General features: G+C 37.9%; 1 protein-coding gene across 15 annotated transcripts in view; it reads left to right on the top strand.

The window, feature by feature from the left end:
• The window catches only part of SCN8A (sodium voltage-gated channel alpha subunit 8), a 211,021-nt gene that overhangs the window by 23,242 nt on the left and 167,177 nt on the right, over positions 1-20,602 (top strand). The window contains exon 2 of one of the 15 annotated variants that reach the window (XM_065524217.2): positions 2,433-2,514. The exons of the other annotated variants lie outside the window; for them this stretch is intronic. The gene's annotated coding sequence lies outside the window, so the exon portion shown is untranslated. The remainder of the gene's footprint in view (positions 1-2,432; positions 2,515-20,602) is intronic. 15 annotated transcript variants of the gene reach the window in all.

Genomic DNA, 20,602 nt, shown 5'->3' on the forward strand with positions numbered 1-20,602 from the left:
TAATTTGTATATTCATTCTTTTTTTCCCTTTGGCTACAGGCTTATTAATGTTATTCATCTTTTCAAAGAACCAGCTTTTCCTATATTGATTTTCCTCTATTTTTCTGTTTTCAATGTAGTTGATTTCTGTTCTTTATTTTCTTTCTTCTGCTTTCTTTAATTTACTCTGCCTTTTCTGTTTTTCTAAGGTGGAAACTTGGATTGTTGATTTGAGACCTTTCTTCTTTTCTAATATAATCTCTTAATGCTATACATTTCCCTCTAGGTACTGTTGTCACTGCATTTTACAAATTTTGATACGTTGATTTTTGTTTCCCCTGAGACTTTCTCTTTGACCTATGGATTATCTAGAAGTATGTTGTTTGGAGTGTTGGGAGATTTGTCAGTGTCTTTGTTTTATTGATTTCTAGTTTATTCCATTATGATTAGAGAATATACTTTTTATCATTTCAATATTTTACAATTTGTTAGGGTTTGTTTTATGACCAAGATATGGTCTAGCTTGGTGACTGTCCATGTGTACTTGAAAATAATGTATATTCTGTTGTTAGGTGGAATATTCTATGAATATTGATTATATCTATTAAAGTTGGCTGATCATGGTGTTTAGTTTCTCTGTATCCCTGATTATTTTCTGTCTACTTGTTTTATTGATTACTAAGAAAGGAAAATTGACTATACTTGTGGATTTGCCCATTTTATCCTTAGTTTTGTCCATTGACTATACTTGTGGATTTGTCCATTTTATCCTTAGTTTTGTTCGTTTTTATTTTGTATATTTGAAGGTTCTTTTGTTAGTTACATACACATTTTGGATTGTTCTGTCTTTTAGTGAATTGACTTTTTAAAATCATTATTTAGTATCTCTATCCCTGGTAATTTTCCTTGCTTTGAAGTCTACTTTATCTGATATTAATATAATCATCCTGTTTTTCTGTCGGTTCATATTTTCATGGCATTTATTTTCCGCTTTTAACTTAAAATACATTTTTCTCTTGAACTAATTTCAGATTTATAGAAAGGTTGCAAAAATAGTAAAGAGAGTTCTTGTATTTTCTTCACCCAGCTTCCCCTAATGTTAGCATCTTATGTAACAATGATACATTTATTAAAACTAAGACATTTGCATTGGTATAATACTTCATTAGGTAAGCTACAGACTTCATTTGGATTTCACCAAATTTTCTACTAATGTCCTTTTTTCTGATCCAGGATCCGGTCCAGGATACCATGTTGCATTTAACATTCTTTTTTGTTTAACCTACATATATCATTGTATTTAATGTGGGTTTCTGGTAGATAGCATATTGTATGTTCTTTTTTAAAAAAAAAATCCATTCTGACAACGTCTCTTCTTCTTCTTATTTTTTTAAAAATTGTATTGTGGTAAGAACATTTTACATGAGATGTACCCTCTTAACAAATTTTACATGTACAATATAGTATTGTTGACTATATGTTCAATGTTGTACAGGAGATCTCCAGAATTTATTCATCTTACTTAACTGAAAGTTTATGCCCGTTGATTAGTAACTGCCCATGACAATCTCTTTTAATTGGTATGTTTAGACGTATGTTTGGATGGTCTATCATTTTATTATTTGTTTTCTATTTGTTTCCTTTTCCCTCTTTTGGAGTATTTTTAATATTCTTTTTACTGTTTTCATTATATAGTTATTTTAGTGTAGCACTAGGAATTACAATATACACACTTAAGTGTTCAGTCTACTTAGAATTAATATATTACCACTTTAAGCAGAATATAGAAATGTTAGTACCACCGGGTGCAGTGGCTCACACTTACAATCCAAACACTTTGGGAGGCCAAGGTGGGCAGATCACTTGAGCCCAGGAGTTTGAGACTAGCCTGGGCTACGTGGCAAAACCCTGTCTCTACAAAAAATACAAAAATTAGCAGGCGTGGTGGCTCAAGCCTGTGGTCCCAGCTTCTCTGGAGGCTGAGGTGAAGGATTGCTTGAGCCTGGGAGTTTGAGGCTGTAGTGAGCCATGATCACACCACTGTCTTCCAGCCAGGGCAGCAGGGTAAAACCTTGTCTCAAACCAAAACAAAAGAAAAAAATGTTAGTACCATGTAGATCTCTTTTCTGTCTCCCTTTTATGTTGTAATTTTCAAAAATATTGCATCTGCATACATGAAAACCCCATCAACAATGTTATAATTTGTGCTTTTTAACCATCCTTTATATATATATATTTTTTTCCATTATTTTTTGTGGAGACAAGGTCTTACTCTGTCACCCAGGCTGGAGTGCAGTGGTGCAATCATAGCTCACTGCAGCCTCAAACTTCTGGGCTTAAGTGATCCTCTCACCTCAGTATCCTGGGTAGATAGGACTATAGGTGCATGCCATCCATCTTGCCTGGCTAGTTTAAAGAAAAAGGTTTTTTTTGTTTTGTTTTTGTTTTTGCAGAAATGGGGGTCTCACTGTGTTGCCCAGGCTGGTCTTAAACTGTTGGTCTCCAGGAGTCCTGTCATCTTGGCCTCTCAAAATGGTGAGACTACAGGTGTGAGCCACCACAGTTGGCCTCATCATTTATATTTTAAAGACCCTAAAAGGAGTAAAATGGGTATTACATTTACCTTGATATTTACCACTTCTATTGCTCTTCCTTGTTTCCTGAAGTTCTAAATTTCCCTCTAATATGATTTTCCCTCCATCTGAAGAATTTCCTTTAGCATTTCTTTTAGAGCAGTCTGCTAGTGATGAATTATTTTGGTTTTGTTTATATGAGAATTTCTGTATTTCATCATCATCTTTTAAAAATATTTTCACTAGATATACAATTCTGGGTTGACATTTGTTTCTTTTCATTTTCCCCCCAGCACTTAGAAGTGTCTCACGGGGCTATGCCAGGTGCGGTGGCTCACGCCTGGCTCCTGGATCACTTGAGGTCAGGAGTTTGAGACCAGCCTGGCCAACATGGTGAAACCCGTCTCTACTAAAAATACAAAAAAAATTAGCCAGACATGGTGGTGGGCACCTGTAGTTCCAGCTATTCAGGAGATTGTGGCAGGAGAATCATTTGAACCCGGGAGGCATAGGTACAGTGAGCAGAGATTGCACCACTGCACGCCAGCCTGGGCAACAGGGTGAAACTGTCTCCAAACAAACAAAGTGTTTCAGTGGGTTGGACATGGTGGTTCCTGCTTGTAATCTCAGCACTTTGGGAGACTGACATGGGAGGATTGCCTGAGCCCAGGGGTTCGAGACAGTCTGGGCAACATAGGGAGACCCCCACCTCTACAAATAATAAAAAATTAGCCAGGCATGGTGGTGCATACCTGTAGTCTCAGCTGCTTAGGAGGCTAAGGTGGGAGGATCACTTGAGCCTGGGAAGTTGAGGCTGCAGTGAGCCATGATCATGCCACTGCACTCCAGCCTGGGTGACAGAGTGAGACCCTGTCTCAAAAAAAAAAAAAAAAAAAAAAACCTTTGTTATGATTTCTGATGGGAAATTTCAGTCATTCAAATTATTGTTTCCCTATGTGTAATGTATCCTTTTTCTCTGACTGCTTTCAGGAGTTTTGTTTTAGTTTTCATTGGTTTGATCGTGATGTTTTTGAGTTTATCCTGTTTGGTGGATTTTATCCTGTTTGAGTTTATCCTGTTTGGTGATCACTGCGTTTCTTAAATCTGTAAATTTATGTCTTTTTAAATTTGGGAAGTTTTAGCCATTGTTTCTTGAAATACTTTTTGTGCACTACACTCTTTCTCCTTACATGTTGGACCTTTCATGATACAAATGTTAAGTCTTTTGGTGTTGTCCCATGGGTCCTTGAGAGTCTGTGCTTTTTTCCCTTCTTTTCTAATTTTTTGTCTCTCTGTTGTTCAGCTTGGATAATTTCAGTTTGTGTATTTTCAAGTTCATCAACTATTCTGTCATCTCTATTATACTATTGAGCCCATCCAATGAATTTTAAAGTTTCTGTTATTGTATTTTCTAATTTAAAATTTTCCATTTGGTTCTTTTTAAAAAAGTGTTCTATTTCTTCATTGAGACTTTTTATTTTTCCATTTATTTCAAGACTGCCTTTCTTTCTTTGAGCATACTTAGAATAGCTGTATTAAAGCCTTTGCCAATTCTAACATCTTGCATTGATATCTGTTGATTGTCTTTTTCCTTGTGAGATGTTGAAATTTTCAAGTTTTTTTGTATGTTAGTTTGAATTTGTATCCTGAACATTTTCAAGTTGTTAGAAGACTTTGGGTCTTGTTTAAATCCTATAGAGAATGTTTCTTGCTTATTCGTGTTAGCAGGCAATCCAGTTAGATTCAGGCTGTAAATTCCTTCCTGCCTTCTGTGGGTTGGGGTCCAAAATCAGTTAAGTTTTCAAAGTATTTGCCATTCTATTTCTATTTATTCCAGGTATGTACCAGCCAGTGGCCAGTTTCAGATCAGGGCAGCAGTATACTCCAGAGATTAGTTGTCAAAACCTTTGGTGTGCTGTTTGGGGCCAGATGCATGCATGCACAGCTTGGAGATGAGCCCCAGAATTCATATACAGTCTGATTGAGCTCCTTTCTCTTCTTGTTGTTTCCCATACTTTCCAGATCTGAAGGGTTTCCCATCCTGCTACCCTGCCTAGAAGTCTTGGACTTTTAGTTTCTCTGTTCTGCCTTTTACTTCCTATGACCACATCTCTCTTGAGAACCAAATGGCAAGATATGGAGAGTCAATAAAGCAAGGGAGGCTTTCCCTGTGCTCTTGGGATCCCAGCTTCCCTGGTCAGGGAAAAACTTTTCCTGTCGGCTGCCACTGCTGCTTAACTGCTGTGAGGTAGGGCCGGAGAGAGCAGGAAACACACACACAGTTCAGATTTTCTCCCCTCCCTTTCATGTGTAGGGGCTCCCTTTTCTGTTTCTCACACCAGAAACGGAGGTCTTCTGCAGCTTTTTCTGTCTGTGTTTGGGGCACAGTTCTGGATTTGGCTGCCTTATTTGAGTCCAGGCCAAGAGCTACCAGAACAACACACACACACACACACACACACACACACACACACACACACACACACAGAGAGAAAGAAAAAAAGGCAAAATTCTGCTGATTTTGTGATACGTTGAATTGTGGGTTTATTTTCCTAAACTATCTGCTATCAATTATTTTTCAGACTCATTAAGTAACGGATGGAGCAGCTGTGTCCAAGGATTTTAGTTGAATACAGTGGGAGATACAGGGTAGAGTGGACTTACTTCATGTTGTCTGGAGTGAGAAACTTTGTTTATTTGTTAAACACATGCTCAGAGAGGAACAAGGCTGGCAGGTGTGAGAAAGGTGGTGGCTTTGATGCAGGTTCTCAACCTTGAGAGATCAAGTGACTAGACTGACAGGGCTCAAGGTCCTGGGAGGAGACACCCCGAGGAATGACTCTGGTATTTTTGGTGCAGGATGCCCTCTCCTCCTCCTTTTTAATTTTTAAATTTAAATAAAAAGTGTTTTTTTAATATATAATATCTGCACTTAGCACCAGATTAAAAGCTATAAAGGGAACAAAGTGAGAGAGGTAAGTCCCCCTTAATTACCTGCCTCCTAGCCACACAGTTCCTTTCCCTGGAAACAACCACTTCCCAGTTTTTCATGTGTCTTTACAGAGACTTTGTACTTATTACCAAACTAGAATATGGATAAGTGTGCATATATTAACAAAAATGGCAGTGTACTGTCCACACTATTATATACCTTACTTTTTCTCTTAATATGTCCTGGAGACCTTTCCATATCAGTGTCAATAGAAGGCCTCGTTCTTTTTAGCAGCTGTGCAGAATGCCATTAAATGGATATACTATCATTTATTTAATAAGTCTTTTATTGATGGGCATTTGTTTCATTAATACATGAATATTTATTCAGTAAATAAAGAAATATTTATTCCATTAATTTCAAACTCTCCTTATTATGGGAAAGTTGCATTCAATATCCTTGTATACATATTTTGCATATGTGAGGCTATATCTGTAGAATAAATAGCTGGGATTAGAATTGCTGGGCTAATGATGTGTGTCCATTTAAAATTGTTAATAGCACATCGATAACTTATTTCATGTAACTACAAATCATCAACTTTTAAGCCTTGGTATGGTAAGGAATATTAGAATAGATAATAGAAGCCTTCATATAATCTTAAAACTTTATTCAAACTCAGGTTAACATTTAACTCAGGTTTTACCAGGTCTTTTACCAAAATTATGTGGAAAAAAATTAAAAGGATTAACTGGCATTTTCCTTCTTTCCTTACCCTTCTAATTCTAGTAAACGATGTGCCAACAAGCTGTGAAAGGAATATTGTAAAATGACTAAATAGTAAACAACCAAAAGGGAAGGATATAATAGTCAAGAGGATTTAGATGACCAAATTGATTGGACAGTCAGTTCCCAATCCTCAAATGTTCGTTGGATTAAAGCTTTTCTTCTAAGAACATTTTGTCTATCATGTGTTCTCGCCTACACAGGCATGTCTGTGTAAGTAGAGAGGGCAGGTGGAAGTTGTTATTTACTGTACCGATGTACTGATAGTGGAATAGAAGCTCTGCAAAAGTCATAATCATTTTTTTTCCTGGTCCCTAGATCGGGACATTCATTGTGAAAAAATTTTGTGCAAGAAGCCGTCTTAGAGAAGTATTTAATATTATGGAGACCAAAGAGTTGTCATTTAGGGTTGTTTTGATGGATCGTGGTGATTATTTTAAATCAAGGCTTTCTTGGAAAATCTGAGATGCAGATTTTTCAATACAATGGAGCATTTTCTTAATAACAATCATTTTAATGTTGTACTAGTGACCAAAAATCAGATCAGTAGATGCTTAAAATTTTTCATGTTTACTTGGGTATGATTGTATTGGTTTCTACTTCAATTAATTTCAATAAATCATAAATGAAATTAGCTTTAAAATTAATCTGAAAAAGACTATTTTAAAGTGAATATTATGTTCTTTGTATGAGAGGACTCTACTTGGGTAGATTATTAAGTAATAAAACAGGTTTTGGTAGCTCTTTAAATAGTCATCTTTCTTTAATTTTTTCTTTATATAACTCTATATTTGAGAAATTGGGATGTGCAGGTACTGATTTATTAAAAAAATGCAATGCAGTAGAAAATATAAAAGAAAGAAAAACAGCTATGTTGGAAGGCTGTGCACTTAATAGAATGAAGCAATCATTGCATAAAACATTCTTGGAATTTCTGTTTTGAATTTTGCCTTCTGAACCTGTTCCACATCAGCCAGACTTAAAAAAAAGAAAAAAACTACGTGTGTTGGTACATTACTATTAACTAAATTCCACTCTTTATTTGGATTTTACCACGTTTCACACTGAGGTCCTTTTTCTGTTCCAGGATCCAGTCGAGAGTACTACATTGCATTGTCATTGTGTCTCCTTAGTCTCTTCTGGTCTGTGACAGTTTCTCAGACTTCCCTTGTTTTTTAATGACCTTGATGGGTTTGAGGATACTGATGAGGTATTTTGTAGAACACCCCTCAATTTAGGTTTGTATGATGTTTTTCTCATGATTAGACTGGGGTTATGGATTTTTGGGAAGACTACCACAGAGGTGAAGTGCCTTTCTCATCACATCCTATCGGAGGAATATGATACTAACATGACTTATTACAGATAATGTTAATTTTGATCATTTGGTTGTGTTAGTGTTTGCTAGGTTTCTCACTATAAAGTTACTATTTTTTTTTCCCTTTCTACACTGCATTCTTTGGCAATGGGTCACCAAGTCCAGCCCACGCTTGGGGAGGGAGGAGTGAGAATTAAACTTTACCTCCTACAGAGGGTGTTATCTACTTTTATTATCTGGAATTCTTCTGCAAAGGAAGATTTGCCCCTTCTACCTATTTGTTTATTTATTGAGTCATTAATTTGTATCTCTATGGACTTGTATTTATTTTATACCTTGGGTTATAATACAATACCATGCTATTTATTTTCTTCCACTGATTGTTCTAGCTTTGGCTACTGGGGCCTCTTCCAGGTTGACTTCTGTGTCACTTTGACATGCCCTCATCCTTTTGCTACTTGAGCACCTCCCTACTTTTTAGAACTAGAAGACATTCCAGGTTCATCTTGTATTTTCCTTGCCCCAGTTCTAGAATCAGCTTTTTCTAAAGAGCCTTAGTTCTTTTTATTGGAGAAACCAAGTTCTGAGCATTGGGTTGCATGCTGCTAGTAGGCCCTCTTAGTGAATAGAGCTGGGAAATAAAAGTATGTGTGCTAACTCATGTATATATACATATTTCTAATTATTTCTGTGTCAGTCTGTATACATACTAAGCTAAATGTGGATTCACACTGTTATCTCTGATTCCAACTCAGTACTGCAGAGTTAATTCTAGCTTTTTCCCCTTGCTGATCTGCATTTCACTCTCTGGCAGTGAGAAACCTGCCTCTCATCATCCACAGTGGTGGATGGGGAATTTACTTATTTGTTCAAACCCTTATGCATGTAAAGCAGTTTCAGATTTGTTAACTCATACTCCTATGAGCTACAGATTTACCAACTAGAGTTCAGTGTTTATGTACAGATTATTTTGTCATTAGCCTATAGTTGTCAGTCAAAACACTATTTTCTAAGGTTATATAGGTCAGCTTTTTTTTTCCTCTACCCCCTTCAGTGAGCTTATGTCATACATTTATAATGTGTTAGGTTAATTTGTCACAGTCTACATCCTATCCTGGGATTCCCTGACATCCTGGTTGACTCTTAAAAAAATGTACATACCTTAAAGTTCACTCTTTGTAAGGTACAGTTCTATGGATTTTAACAAATGCGTAGAGTAACATATATGCCACCCTAGTAACACATAGAATAATTCTGTTATCCTAAAAGTTTTCCTATGCATCTCCTGTAGTCAAACACCTTCCACTGCAAACCCTGATAACTAGTAATCTGTTTTTCATCCCTACAGTTTTGCCTTTTCCAAAATGTCCCCTGAACGGAATCATATAATTTGTAGTCTTTAACCTAGCAAAATGTATTTAAGATTCACTCATATTGTTGCAAGAATCAATGGCTTGTTGCTTTTTGTTGTTGACTAATCATCCATTCTATGGATATACCACAGTTTCTTTATTCAGTCACCTGTCAACAGACGTCGTTGCTTCCAGTTTTGGATGCTTATACACAAAGCTGCTATAAATATTTCTGTACAGGTTTTTGTATGAACCTGGTTTTCAGTTAACTTGGGTAAATAACTAGGTGTGTGATTGCTGGGTCATATTATAAGTTTATATTTAACCTTATAGGAAGTTGTCAAACTGTTCAGTATTAGTGTTTAATCACTCCCCTCCCTGCCTTTTTTTGGACAGAGGGAATAATCAAACAGTTGTTAAGATTCAGGCTAAAAAATGTCAACTATCTACTTGTCTATGTAAAATTCAGCTTATCAAGTAACTGCATGAAATTTGTTGAGTGGTAGATACAAGAGATCTTGTTCAAGTTTTTAAAGGAGTTTGCTATCTAATACGGAAGGTGAGAGTTTGTAAGCACCATTTAGGATTAAGTTGGGTTGGGTTCTAGCTTTTTGTGTCTAGTGTCTATAGTAGTGGTAGTATCCAATTGATTTGTGGCTAGTGATGTAATTTATAAAGGTGACTCAGTGACTACACAGAGTGGTCAATGTCATTGAAAGAAAAGTTTATTACTTACAGTTCCCAAGACAAGAGGGCATTCTGCATCACACAGGGCCATAGAGGGAAGCACCAGTGTCAGTCAGGAGGCAGAAGGAGCGAGGGAAAAGCATGGTCCAGAGCTCTTACTATGTTTTCTTTGGGAAAGGCAAGGCAGGGCAGGGGAAACAGGTTAGAATTGGCCAGTTTGAATAATTCCAGTGGGCTTTAGGGCTGTCCTTAGTTGTCTGGTACCTGGCCCTGGGTTGACTTAGGGCAGGTGAAATATTGGCTTGATGTGTGAGTTAGATAAAGTAGGTGGTTCAGAGAATGGACTTTGGCTCTCAGGGGAGTTTTAAACAACTTTGGCCATTAGTTTGGCCTTGTGATCTGTGGATGCCAGATAGACAAATACAGAATCAGCAAAAACACAGAATACCCAACACGACCTTCCTGCATAGAGCTCTCCATACCTACCAGTTGAATTATTTAATTCAATGCATTATTGACTACCAACTTTGAAACAGGTACAGAAATTTATAGATGAAGACTTTACCCTCAAGGAGCTCATGATATATCATGAAAAACCATTCATTCATTCATTAAGCAAACATTTATTAAATATCTACCATGCACCAGGAACTTGCTAGTCTTTGAAGATTACAGGGCTTTAATCAAACAGACAGAAAGTTTATAACAAAATAGAGTATGTTTCTCTTCCTTATAAACATTAGTATTTAGGACAAAAATACATTCTCTCATTTTGCTGTGTGTTTTCTTTCTCTTCCCTCTCCCACCCCCACTTGTTTTCTGGATTTTTAAAAAGATTTATTTATTTTTATTAAATTATTAATTTATATTAATAATCTATTATATATTATTATATATTCTGTTAATTATATATAATTTAGATTTATTTATTTTTAGATTTTTTTTAGATTTTTTAGCTTGGATTATGGATTTGAGTTTTCACATTCATGAACACGTAAGCAAAAGCATGTGATTGACAGATTTTCTTTTAAGGATCTGGGGCAGATATTTAAAAAAACTCAAAAGTTTTCGTTTAGTTAGTTGTCTTTTTACTATTGCCTCTAACAGGCAGTAACGGGGGAAGTAGCATAGTTACATGTATGTGTGGCTGAAGGAGTGGGAACATGAGGTGCTGTGGGGGAATATTAACTTGTGAGGAGAGTTAGAGACTAAGGACTAGGAGTCAGGAGACTTATTCTAGTGTTGGTTTTGTTGTTAACATATACACTTTGGGTAGATGTCTTCCTCTTTCTAAAGCCTCAGTTTCCTTGTTTAGAGAATAGGGTTCATGATTACAACTTGTTCTATCTTGTATTGTTGTTAAACATGAAATGAGATAATAAATATCAGCCTTAAAGTGCAATACAATTGTAAAGTGTAAGGCCTTATCCATAAAAGCCTCAGAAAATATTGAGGGAATGAGTGAGTGTATCTCTTTGTTTGAGATAGAGTCTTGCTCTGTCCCCAGGGTGGAGTACAGTGGTGCGATCTCGGCTCACTGCAGTCTCCACCTCCCAGATTCAAGGGATTCTCCTGCCTCAGCCTCCTGAGTAGCTGGGATTACAGGCATGTGCCACCACACCCAGCTAATTTTTGTATTTTTTGTAGAGATGGGGTTTCACCATGTTGGCCAGGATGGTCTCGATCTCCTGACCTAGTGATCCCCCCGGCCTCGGCTTCCCAAAGTGCTGGGATTACAGGTGTGAGCCACTGTGCCCGGCCCTCTTTTTTCTTTTGTTTCTGACATTACTCCAAGAAATAAGCACTGAGAGACCTTGGTCTTCTTTTCTGAATTGTCTAGTATTAATAATTTATAGCTATAATTTAGTAATGTGTTATCTTGTATTTAGTAATATTTTTGAATGACTTAGTCTCAGCACTTCAAGGACAGTAAAGAGGGAGCATATGTATTTTCTATCTCCTAGAGTGCAAAGTACATTATAGTTGCTTATCAACCAGTTGTTGATTCACTGATACTTGTTGAATGTGTAGAACATCCAAATAAAAACTTTGGAGACTAATGCTAAAGCAGGATATATGCAAGTGAATGAGAAATTGGTATACAGACTAGGAGAGATCATCATGGAATGGAGTTGATAAAAAGGACTTGATAGAAAGTTCAAGGGAGATCCTGACACAGACCTTTAAGGCATTGTAGGTTTAGTTTGGGAAACAGAAGGGCATGCCAGGTGGGGGATTAGAGGCAGGAATGAGAGTGGCATTAGAAGATGAATGACAGGTGGAATGATAGTAAAGGTCAAATTGGTGAATTTTTAAGACTACTTTACATTTATCATAGACTAGTGACCTCCAAATTTTGTTTAGAAGTGAGTCATTGTCATTATGTGGACTGGCCCTTCAAGGTTGAGACTTAATGCTTACAAAGTCCCTTGCTTCTGCAGAAGAAATCTCTGAGGCTACTGATGTCACTAATAATCCATGTAGAGTGTCAGAGGTTTTTTAGCTATTTTGTAGCCTGGTTAAGCAGATAGGGTAAGAATTAGCAATCTTTATGGAGACGTGCCAAAGTCTGGGTTACTGTCCTTCTGGAAGGTGAAGAGGATTCTTACTCTGTAGGGATTCTCACAGTCTGGGAGTGGTGGGGGAAACGGATGGTGGTGACTGCATGCTGGCCCCAGCTGTAGGTGACGTATAGAGATTGTTTCAAGTGGAAAGAAGAGTTGAGTATTGGCATCAACAGGCTGGTGTTTGTGTGGGTCAGCAATTTGGTACTTCTCCCCTGAAATAAAGATATCTTTCTTATTCAAGAATTATAGCAGGTTGGCAGATACCCACCTGTTTCATGTTTGCCTTCAATCTAGTTATATATTAGTAAGTACTGGTTATATATTATTAAATGCTAGTCTGGATAATATTTTTACTGATGAGCTGGGCAACATGATGTAGACACGATTACCTGGTCTTGAGAATTTCAGTCCAGGGTTCTTAAACCTAGATAAACATAAAAGCACGTATAGACAAGTTTGAATGTCTGTTTATAATGGAAGATGTGGTAGCTATCTTCTGATTTTGAAGAACTGCCATGAAGAACAGGGATTTGACTACTGTTTGGCCTCAAAAACTAACAGTAGAGTAATTGATGGGTGAAAGCTCATAGAGGCAAATTCTAATAGTACTTGAGAAATAGATTTCTTTGTTAGCGGATGAAATGGGCTGCCTTGGGAGGTCACTGTTCTCTGTCTGTCATAGCTATTGATATGGCAGAGGCTATTTTTTCCTGGTAATTTGTGAAGGAAGTACAAGCATCAGTCAGTGGTAGAGCTATCAGAGTGTCTCAATCTCGGCCTTTGGCATTATTGACATTTTGAACCAGTAATTCTTTCTTGTGGGGTTGTTCTGTGCATTGTAAGATGTTTAGTAGCATCCCTGGCCTCTACCACTACTTGCCAGTAGTTCCCCCAGCCCCCAAGTAGTGACACTCAAAAATGTCTCCAAACATTGCCAGATGTTCCCTGAAGGACTAAGTCACACAGGTATAGAACCTCTGGGCTAGGTGAAATTCAGGTGCCTCGCAACTCTGGTAATTTATACTTTTTTGTTTTGCAAGTGAATTCTGCAGCATGGTTTTTGTTTGTTTGTTTTTTCAAGTGAAAATGGTTTAGAGGATGTACATAATTGATGTGGTGGTGTTCTGTTACCTTCCAATTCAGGGAGACTTTCTGGGGATGGAAGCTTTTCAGAATCTTTGAGTGATATTGTGCTATTGGAATTTGCAGGACATTCTCTCTGGTGTACTCTTGGGAGAGGGCTAAGAGGTGGGAAGGAGAAGCTGAGATGAGGTTTGAGTGGTGACACCTGGGATGACTAGTGTGAGGGAGAGGAGGACAGAGGATAGGTGTGAATTAGTCGTGGCAGCCAGATCAGGTTATGGCCATGCAGAGCACTGAGGTTCTCTTCCTGATGACTGTCTTCATCCTTCTTTTCTCCCAAAGCCTGTGCAATTCTATGGTGGAGGAGGGAGTGCCAGGGAAATTATAAGGTTTAATCTTGTCTTGAGTTTTGTCTCCTCCATTTCCTAGTTTTGACCTGGCCAAGTTTCTTAACCTCACTGTGCCATGATTTTTTTTATTTAAAAAAATTGTGGTAAAATATACATAATATAAAATTTACCATTTTTACCATTTTTTAAGTGTATGGCTTAGTGGCATTAAGTACATTCACGTTGTTGTGTAACCATCAGCACCATCCATTTCCAGAAGGTTTTTATCTTCCCTAACTTAAACTCTAGCTATTAAACATGAACTCTCCATTCCCTGCCCGCAAGCCCCTGACAACTGCCATTCTACTTGCTGTCTCTATGGATCGACCACTTTAGGGATCTCATATAAGAAGAATCACACAGTATTTGTCTTTGTTCAACTGGTTTATTTTACTTAGCATAATGTCTTCAAGGGTCATCGATGTTGTAGCATGTGTCAGGATTTCCTTCCTTTTTGAGGCTGAATAATATTCCATTGTGTGCATATACTACATTTTGTTTCCATTCATCTGTCAATGGACACTTCAGGTTACTTCCGTCTTTTGGCTATTGCGAATGATGTTGCTGTGGCATTTTGTTTCATTTTCATTGTAAAATGATTTTTAAAATGCTTCTTCCACAGCATTCTGGCATCTGTCTGGAAAGGCTCCTTGCAGAGTGCTGGGCACTGGTTCATGACAAGTGACACTTCCTCTCCTCACCATTTTTATGTCAGTTCATTGTACTTTTGCTTCTTTTACATCTCCCTCCTAGTATAAGTAATCAAACCAAGCAGTGACTAATGGATTTTTTTTTCCTGCCAATTCAAGTCCATTCTAGGACTGACAATTTCCAATCAATATTCTCTGAACTGTTTGTTTCAAGACTTGTCAATCTTTGGAAATTTGAGTTTGTTCTAATACTGCCTTATATGTTCAGGTTCTCTTTAATGGCTCTGGGAGTCCTTCACTACATCTCATTGTCACACTTTTCTCTAAAATAATTTGTTACAAAGCCTTGCTAATGGCAGCTTGCTGTGCCCAGGGTCCTGAGGTCCCATCATCAAGGGTTTTGATTCATCTGCCATTCAAAAGACTGTTGGTATCCCGAGGGCAAGTTTTAGATACACTTGGTGAATTTCATTGCTTTGTTCCTTTGACTTCTTCCTTTAAACACCCAGGCTCCCTCCCTCTGTGGGAAGGCGTATTTTTGGCTGGCCCTTTTCTGTCTGTGCCATCTGTCACAGGGGTCATTGCTCAGAGGCTGGCTTCCTCCCTGCTGGGAGCAGGTGGTCAAAACCAATGGCTATTGACAGGGTCAGGTTGGGGCAGCTTACCAATATGCCCCCCAAGCAGTATGCATAGTTGTTATCCTTCAGAGGAACAAGAGAAAACCTTACTTGGGGGTCTTTTTCTGCATTAAAGAGGAAAAGATGCAGATGTGATTCTAAGTTGTTGGTTTATTCTTGTGGTCCAGCCACTTGTCAACTGTCCTGTCTGTGCTCTTCTCTCTGCGTACTTCAACTGGCTCTGGACTCTAAGACCACTACTTGAAGCAGCCTCCAGTGTAGCAAGAAAGCAACATCCATGAAAATTATGGATGATATAATTACTCAAGCTGGTTCGTGTCTAAGATGCTAGAAGTGATGATCCTGACCCTTGATCAAACAAAATAAAATATCCCTGAGGTCTTTTGATGATCTCCGGTGGTAAAGACCATTGTTACAAAGTCTTACTTAAAGAGATTATACTTCCAAGCACTTAGGATTCTGGCCCTGACTCACAGGAGAGCCAGCCCAGTGCTGAGTCACTTAGCCGACTTCATTCATTGATCATGTGCTTGTGCACAGCTTGGTGGCAAGGTGGGAGAGAATTACTATTTTCAAATGTTCCTTCCTGAGGTAGCATAGTCCAGAAGTAAGCCGAGAGACAGGATGCTAGAGTTCTATTCTTGGCCCAGCTATGCACCTTCAGCAAGATACATCCCCCGACTCCCCTGTCTAATATAGGAGGATCCAGGGAAATAAGTAAAACCAGTAAAACAGATAAGAACAGAAGAGTTTTTAAAAATGCTTTTCCCAGAGAGATTATGGCTTCCAAACCCATGTCTCCCTGGCTGGCCAGGTTTTGTTGCCACCACTTGTTCAAGGAACTTACCATAGCCTCCACTGATAAAGAAGAATTTCTTCTCAAAACAGAAATTCTGGAATTCTTAGTCTTTGTTCTTTTTCAAACCTTTAATGCTTCTTTCCTGCAGTACTCATTACATCATGCTTGGGTATATTAATCTGTTTTTAAAAGCACAAATGATTTTTCTGCTAAGTGGGGGAAATAATTCAGAACAACAGTTTATAGAATAAGTAGTCTTAGATACGTAGTCTCAGGTTACTGAAATCAGCTTGACTCAGTGTAAGGCATTGCTGGTTTCTTTGGGGCCTCCCTAGTTCTCCTCTGAGTTCTAGTGTTGGTGACACTCCCCTCCCTTGTGGGTGTACTCTTACGTCTAACCTCAGTCCTAGACATAATTGTGCCTTTCACCTCTTCTCATCTCTGGAGAGGTAAAATCTTTTCTACCTAGTCCTCAAGCATTGTCTACACCCTAGGGTCATATCATAACAGTTCTTTTTGCGGACACCTGAACCACATTGTAGTAGTATCTCTAAACTTGCTCATAGAATTTATTTTTAATATGCAATATAGGAAGCATACAGAAAACTACAGAGAATAATATAATATTTACTTTGGATCTTTCTTTTATGAACAAGAGAATTCATGATGAGTACATTCGAAGCCCGAGGCACCATGTCAACCCCTCTTCCCAGGGCTTTTGAACAAGCCATTTTTGTCCAAGGCACTTTGCAGCATGCTTAGCTTCCCTGTAGGAGGTCTGCCTTCCATGACCTATATTCATTATTTTGTGTCCTCCGTGCTTTTACAGCACCCCTTCCCAACCCTCACTGTGACCTTGGGCAAATTGCTTTACCTCTCTGAGCTTTATATTTCTAATCTATAAAATAAGAATAATAACAACACCTGCCTGCTCTGGGTTATTTTGAGATTCAAATGTGGTAATATATGTGAAGTACTTTGTTAAGCTGTGTGTTACACATGGCATCGATCATCTGTGTAAAGAAACTACAACAGTGTTTTCCAAGCTGTGGTAGAGGGTGCTGAGGGGAGGAGGGTAGCCAAGGGAAGTGGTGGATCAGAATCCCCACCGGCTTTTTCAAACTGCTATGTATCTACCAGTACTGGTATGTGTGTGCATACTCATATATACACATATATATTTACAGATAACAATTAGAAATATTTTGAAGGTAGGGACCAAGGGAAATAATCTCTTATCTAGATTCCCTGCCAGCATCTTCAAGGTTCTATGTTTTCTGGCCTATTCTATCTCCCACATAGTTTTAAACTGGGATGGTCATTAAAAAATGTCAATTTCTTAGTTTCTGTTTGCTCAAAGTTCATATTTTAAGTAAGAAACTTCATCAACTGTTTGACTGAGGAGGTTTGCTTTCACCAATTATGCTTTGTAAAATTCCTCCCACCAATTCTTAATCTAGAATGTCTTTCTCTCCTGCGTGCTCTGTCTCTCCTGCTGCACGTGGTCTGAAAAAGGTTATCCTGCTGTGTAAGCATTATGGGTGCCTCAGCACTTCCTCTGTGGCATATTAAACTTGAAGACAGTTGGGGCATACTCACTGTTGGATTGTTTCTGTACCACTATGGGTCTGTTCTCTATAGACATCCTGGTTACTGGTCATTATCTCTTATTGTTCCATGTTTATGTAATCATCTGCATTTTATTTGATTATGATACTCTGGCCCAGACTAGGGAAGAGATACTTTGGTGAAGATATCTCTGTATAATTGTATTTAAGAACTATTCAGTTTTTTTAAAAATATTTTTTTAAAAATATTTAAAATATTTGAGATTCAAGAATAAATCTTTTAAGGTCAAATGTTGAAATTAAACACATCCTAGAACCCATTCATTATACTCCTAGGTATCTACCCAAGAGAAACTTATGTGGGCACATGGCAATCTGGACAAGAATGATGATGGTAACATTGTTGATGATAGCACATAATTGTTGGAAACAACGGTTCATCAACAGAGAGTAGATAAATTATCTTAGAGTCAAACAATGAACTACTACTATGGGCAAATGCATGAATTAGAGGAAAATGTATCAAAAGAAATAAATGTCAAACATAATGTGGAATAGAAAAATGCAAATTTCAGGATATGATCAATATGTTACATTTATATAAAGTTTCAGAACATATAAAACAATCCTTATTATATATGGATACACTGTATATATGGCAATAATATATAACCCTGCAAGAGAGTGAGCGACACCTAATTCAGTATAGTGGTTGCTTTTGAGGAGGGTAGAGAGGAATTGTATGGAAAAGAAATTACACAGGGGCTTCCATTGTGTCTGCAAAGTTCCATTGCTATCTGTGTTTTTGTAATGTCTGAAATATTTCATAAAACAAATCAACTAATAAAAAGGATTAAAAATGTATATGGAATATGATCTACAACTTTTGAATGTTATTGGCAAAGGAAAGAACATGGATGGATTTAATAGTGATTCTCTAAGTGTTAGGCTCATAGATGGTTTTTATTTTTTATAGTTTTCTATATTTTTCAAGTTTTCTACAATGAAATATGTATTATTATTATTATTATATTTTGAGACTGAGTCTGGCTGTCGCCCAGGTTGGAGTGCAGTGGCGCGATCTTGGCTCACTGCAACCTCCTCCTCCTGGGTTCAAGCGATTCTTCTGCCTCCGCCTCTCAAGTAGCTGGGATTACAGGTGCCTGCCACCACGCCTGGCTAATTTTTGTAGTTTTTAGTAGAGACAGGGTTTCACCATGTTGGCCAGGCTCGTCTTGAACTCCTGACCTCAGGTAATCTGCCTGCCTTGGCTTCCGAAAGTGCTGAGATTACAGGCGTGAGCCACCGCACCCAGCAACTTAGAATTTTTAAAGCCAAAGAATGTTGTTTAGTATTATGTAAAATCATGTGATAACAAATAGTGATTTTTCAAAGACTGACAGAATAGTCTGCAAGTTAACCACTTCCTAGTCAGAAGAAATTCTCATGGGGCTAGAGGCAGACAATCAAACTGCAGAGAAATAAACAATTTTGATTTGTTGTTATTTTCTCTTTGTCTTATTCCTAGGACTTCATATATCTCACTACTCATAGAACAGATTTCTGTTTCTTCTTAGGTTGGGTATCACTAAGGGTGATATAAAAATAGGAAACTAGCCCTTCCCTGTCTACAACACACTTGCCCCTAGTGCTGGGTTATGTGGCCCTCTAGTACCTTATCCTTAATGCTGTTGTGTCACTGTATTGTAATTGGCTGGTAATCCATCTGTCTCTGCTGGAGTTTAAGCTCTACAAGGATGAGATGTAGGTATTTTGTTCATCATTGAATCAGTGCCAGTACCTAGAACAATGTCTGACACATAGAAGGCACTGGTAAATAATTCTTGAATGAATGAATGAATGAATGAATGAACAAAAGGTCATAACTGAAGGGGACATTCTGGAAACTGAGCCACTTGATGGGAAACTTTAAACTAGGTTTTTCACTCATAGATACAAGAATGGTAATTAGGCTGAGTAATAAGATGTGAGTAATTCTCTCTGGAACTCTTAAGTGGAAAAGTGAAAAGCCAGAGCCTTAGATGCCAGTGCCTTACTAGAAATAATGAATGAGAAAATGGGGAAATAAAGAAAGTACACCCAAGATAGAGATAAATAATATTTTAAAAGTTTAAGGTGGTTCCTCCTTCATTTTATCCGATTTTAAGTGTTGTTTTTAAATCTTGCCTTAAATGATATGATTTCTTAATATTAGATATGTTTTATCAGTATTCATTTTTTAACATGTGTATAGAAAAATGCAAAAATCATGACCGTATAGCTTCACAAATTTTCAGTGCACAGCAACTCAGAAGCCCCCCCAACTTCTAATCACTGCCTTTCCCCAAAGATAACTACTACACCCAGAGTTTTTGTTTTTGTTTGTTTTGAGACGGAGTCTCACTCTGTCGCCCAGGCTGGAGTGCAGTGGCGCGATCTCTGCTCACTGCAAGCTCCGCCTCCCGGGTTCGCGCCATTCTCCTGCCTCAGGCCTCCCAAGTAGCTGGGACTACAGGAACCCACTACCATGCCTGGCTAATTTTTTTTGTATTTTTAGTAGAGACAGGGTTTCACCGTGTTATCCAGGATAGTCTCGATCTCCTGACCTTGTGATGCGCCCACCTTGGCCTCCCAAAGTGCTGGGAGTATAGGCATGAACCATCACGCCTGGCCGAGTATTTGCTTTTTAATAATACAATCTTTATAGAATGCCTCAACCCATTATGTCCCTGTTCGTATCTGGAGTAAGTCAGTCTGTTGGCCCAACACCATCTTCTACCTAGTAATCTGAATGAAGGCGTGGCAACTTTAGTGCAAGAAAGACTACTCCATTTTATTGACAACAAATGTCATACTCCCAAATTATCATTTAACTTGTACTGCAGAGATCCTAAACTATGGATGTGTAGAAAGGTGGAGAACAGAAATTTACTTATATAGTTTATTTGGCATGAGCCCTGGTGTCCTTGGGTATTGAAGACCTCAAAACTGCTGGGTGTGTTATTTAAGAGATATTAGAATCAGTTTGTTTCCCAGTTTCAACATTGTCTTACTTAAGACAATAGCTGGATACCATTCTTTCATTTATGCCACAAACAACTATCCAGTGGCCTACTGTGTTCCTCTTTCAGGGCAAAGCATAATGCAGTGCAAGGCGTTGTGGAAAATATGATTAATAAGCATACTTTTTGCCTTAAGGCGCTTATAACCAAGTAAGGAAAATGAAATACATAAATATAAAAAGATACAGGCATACCTCATTTTATTGGGCTTTGCTTTAT

This window comes from Macaca fascicularis, chromosome 11, assembly GCF_037993035.2.
Source record: "Macaca fascicularis isolate 582-1 chromosome 11, T2T-MFA8v1.1".
Taxonomy (NCBI): domain Eukaryota; kingdom Metazoa; phylum Chordata; class Mammalia; order Primates; family Cercopithecidae; genus Macaca; species Macaca fascicularis.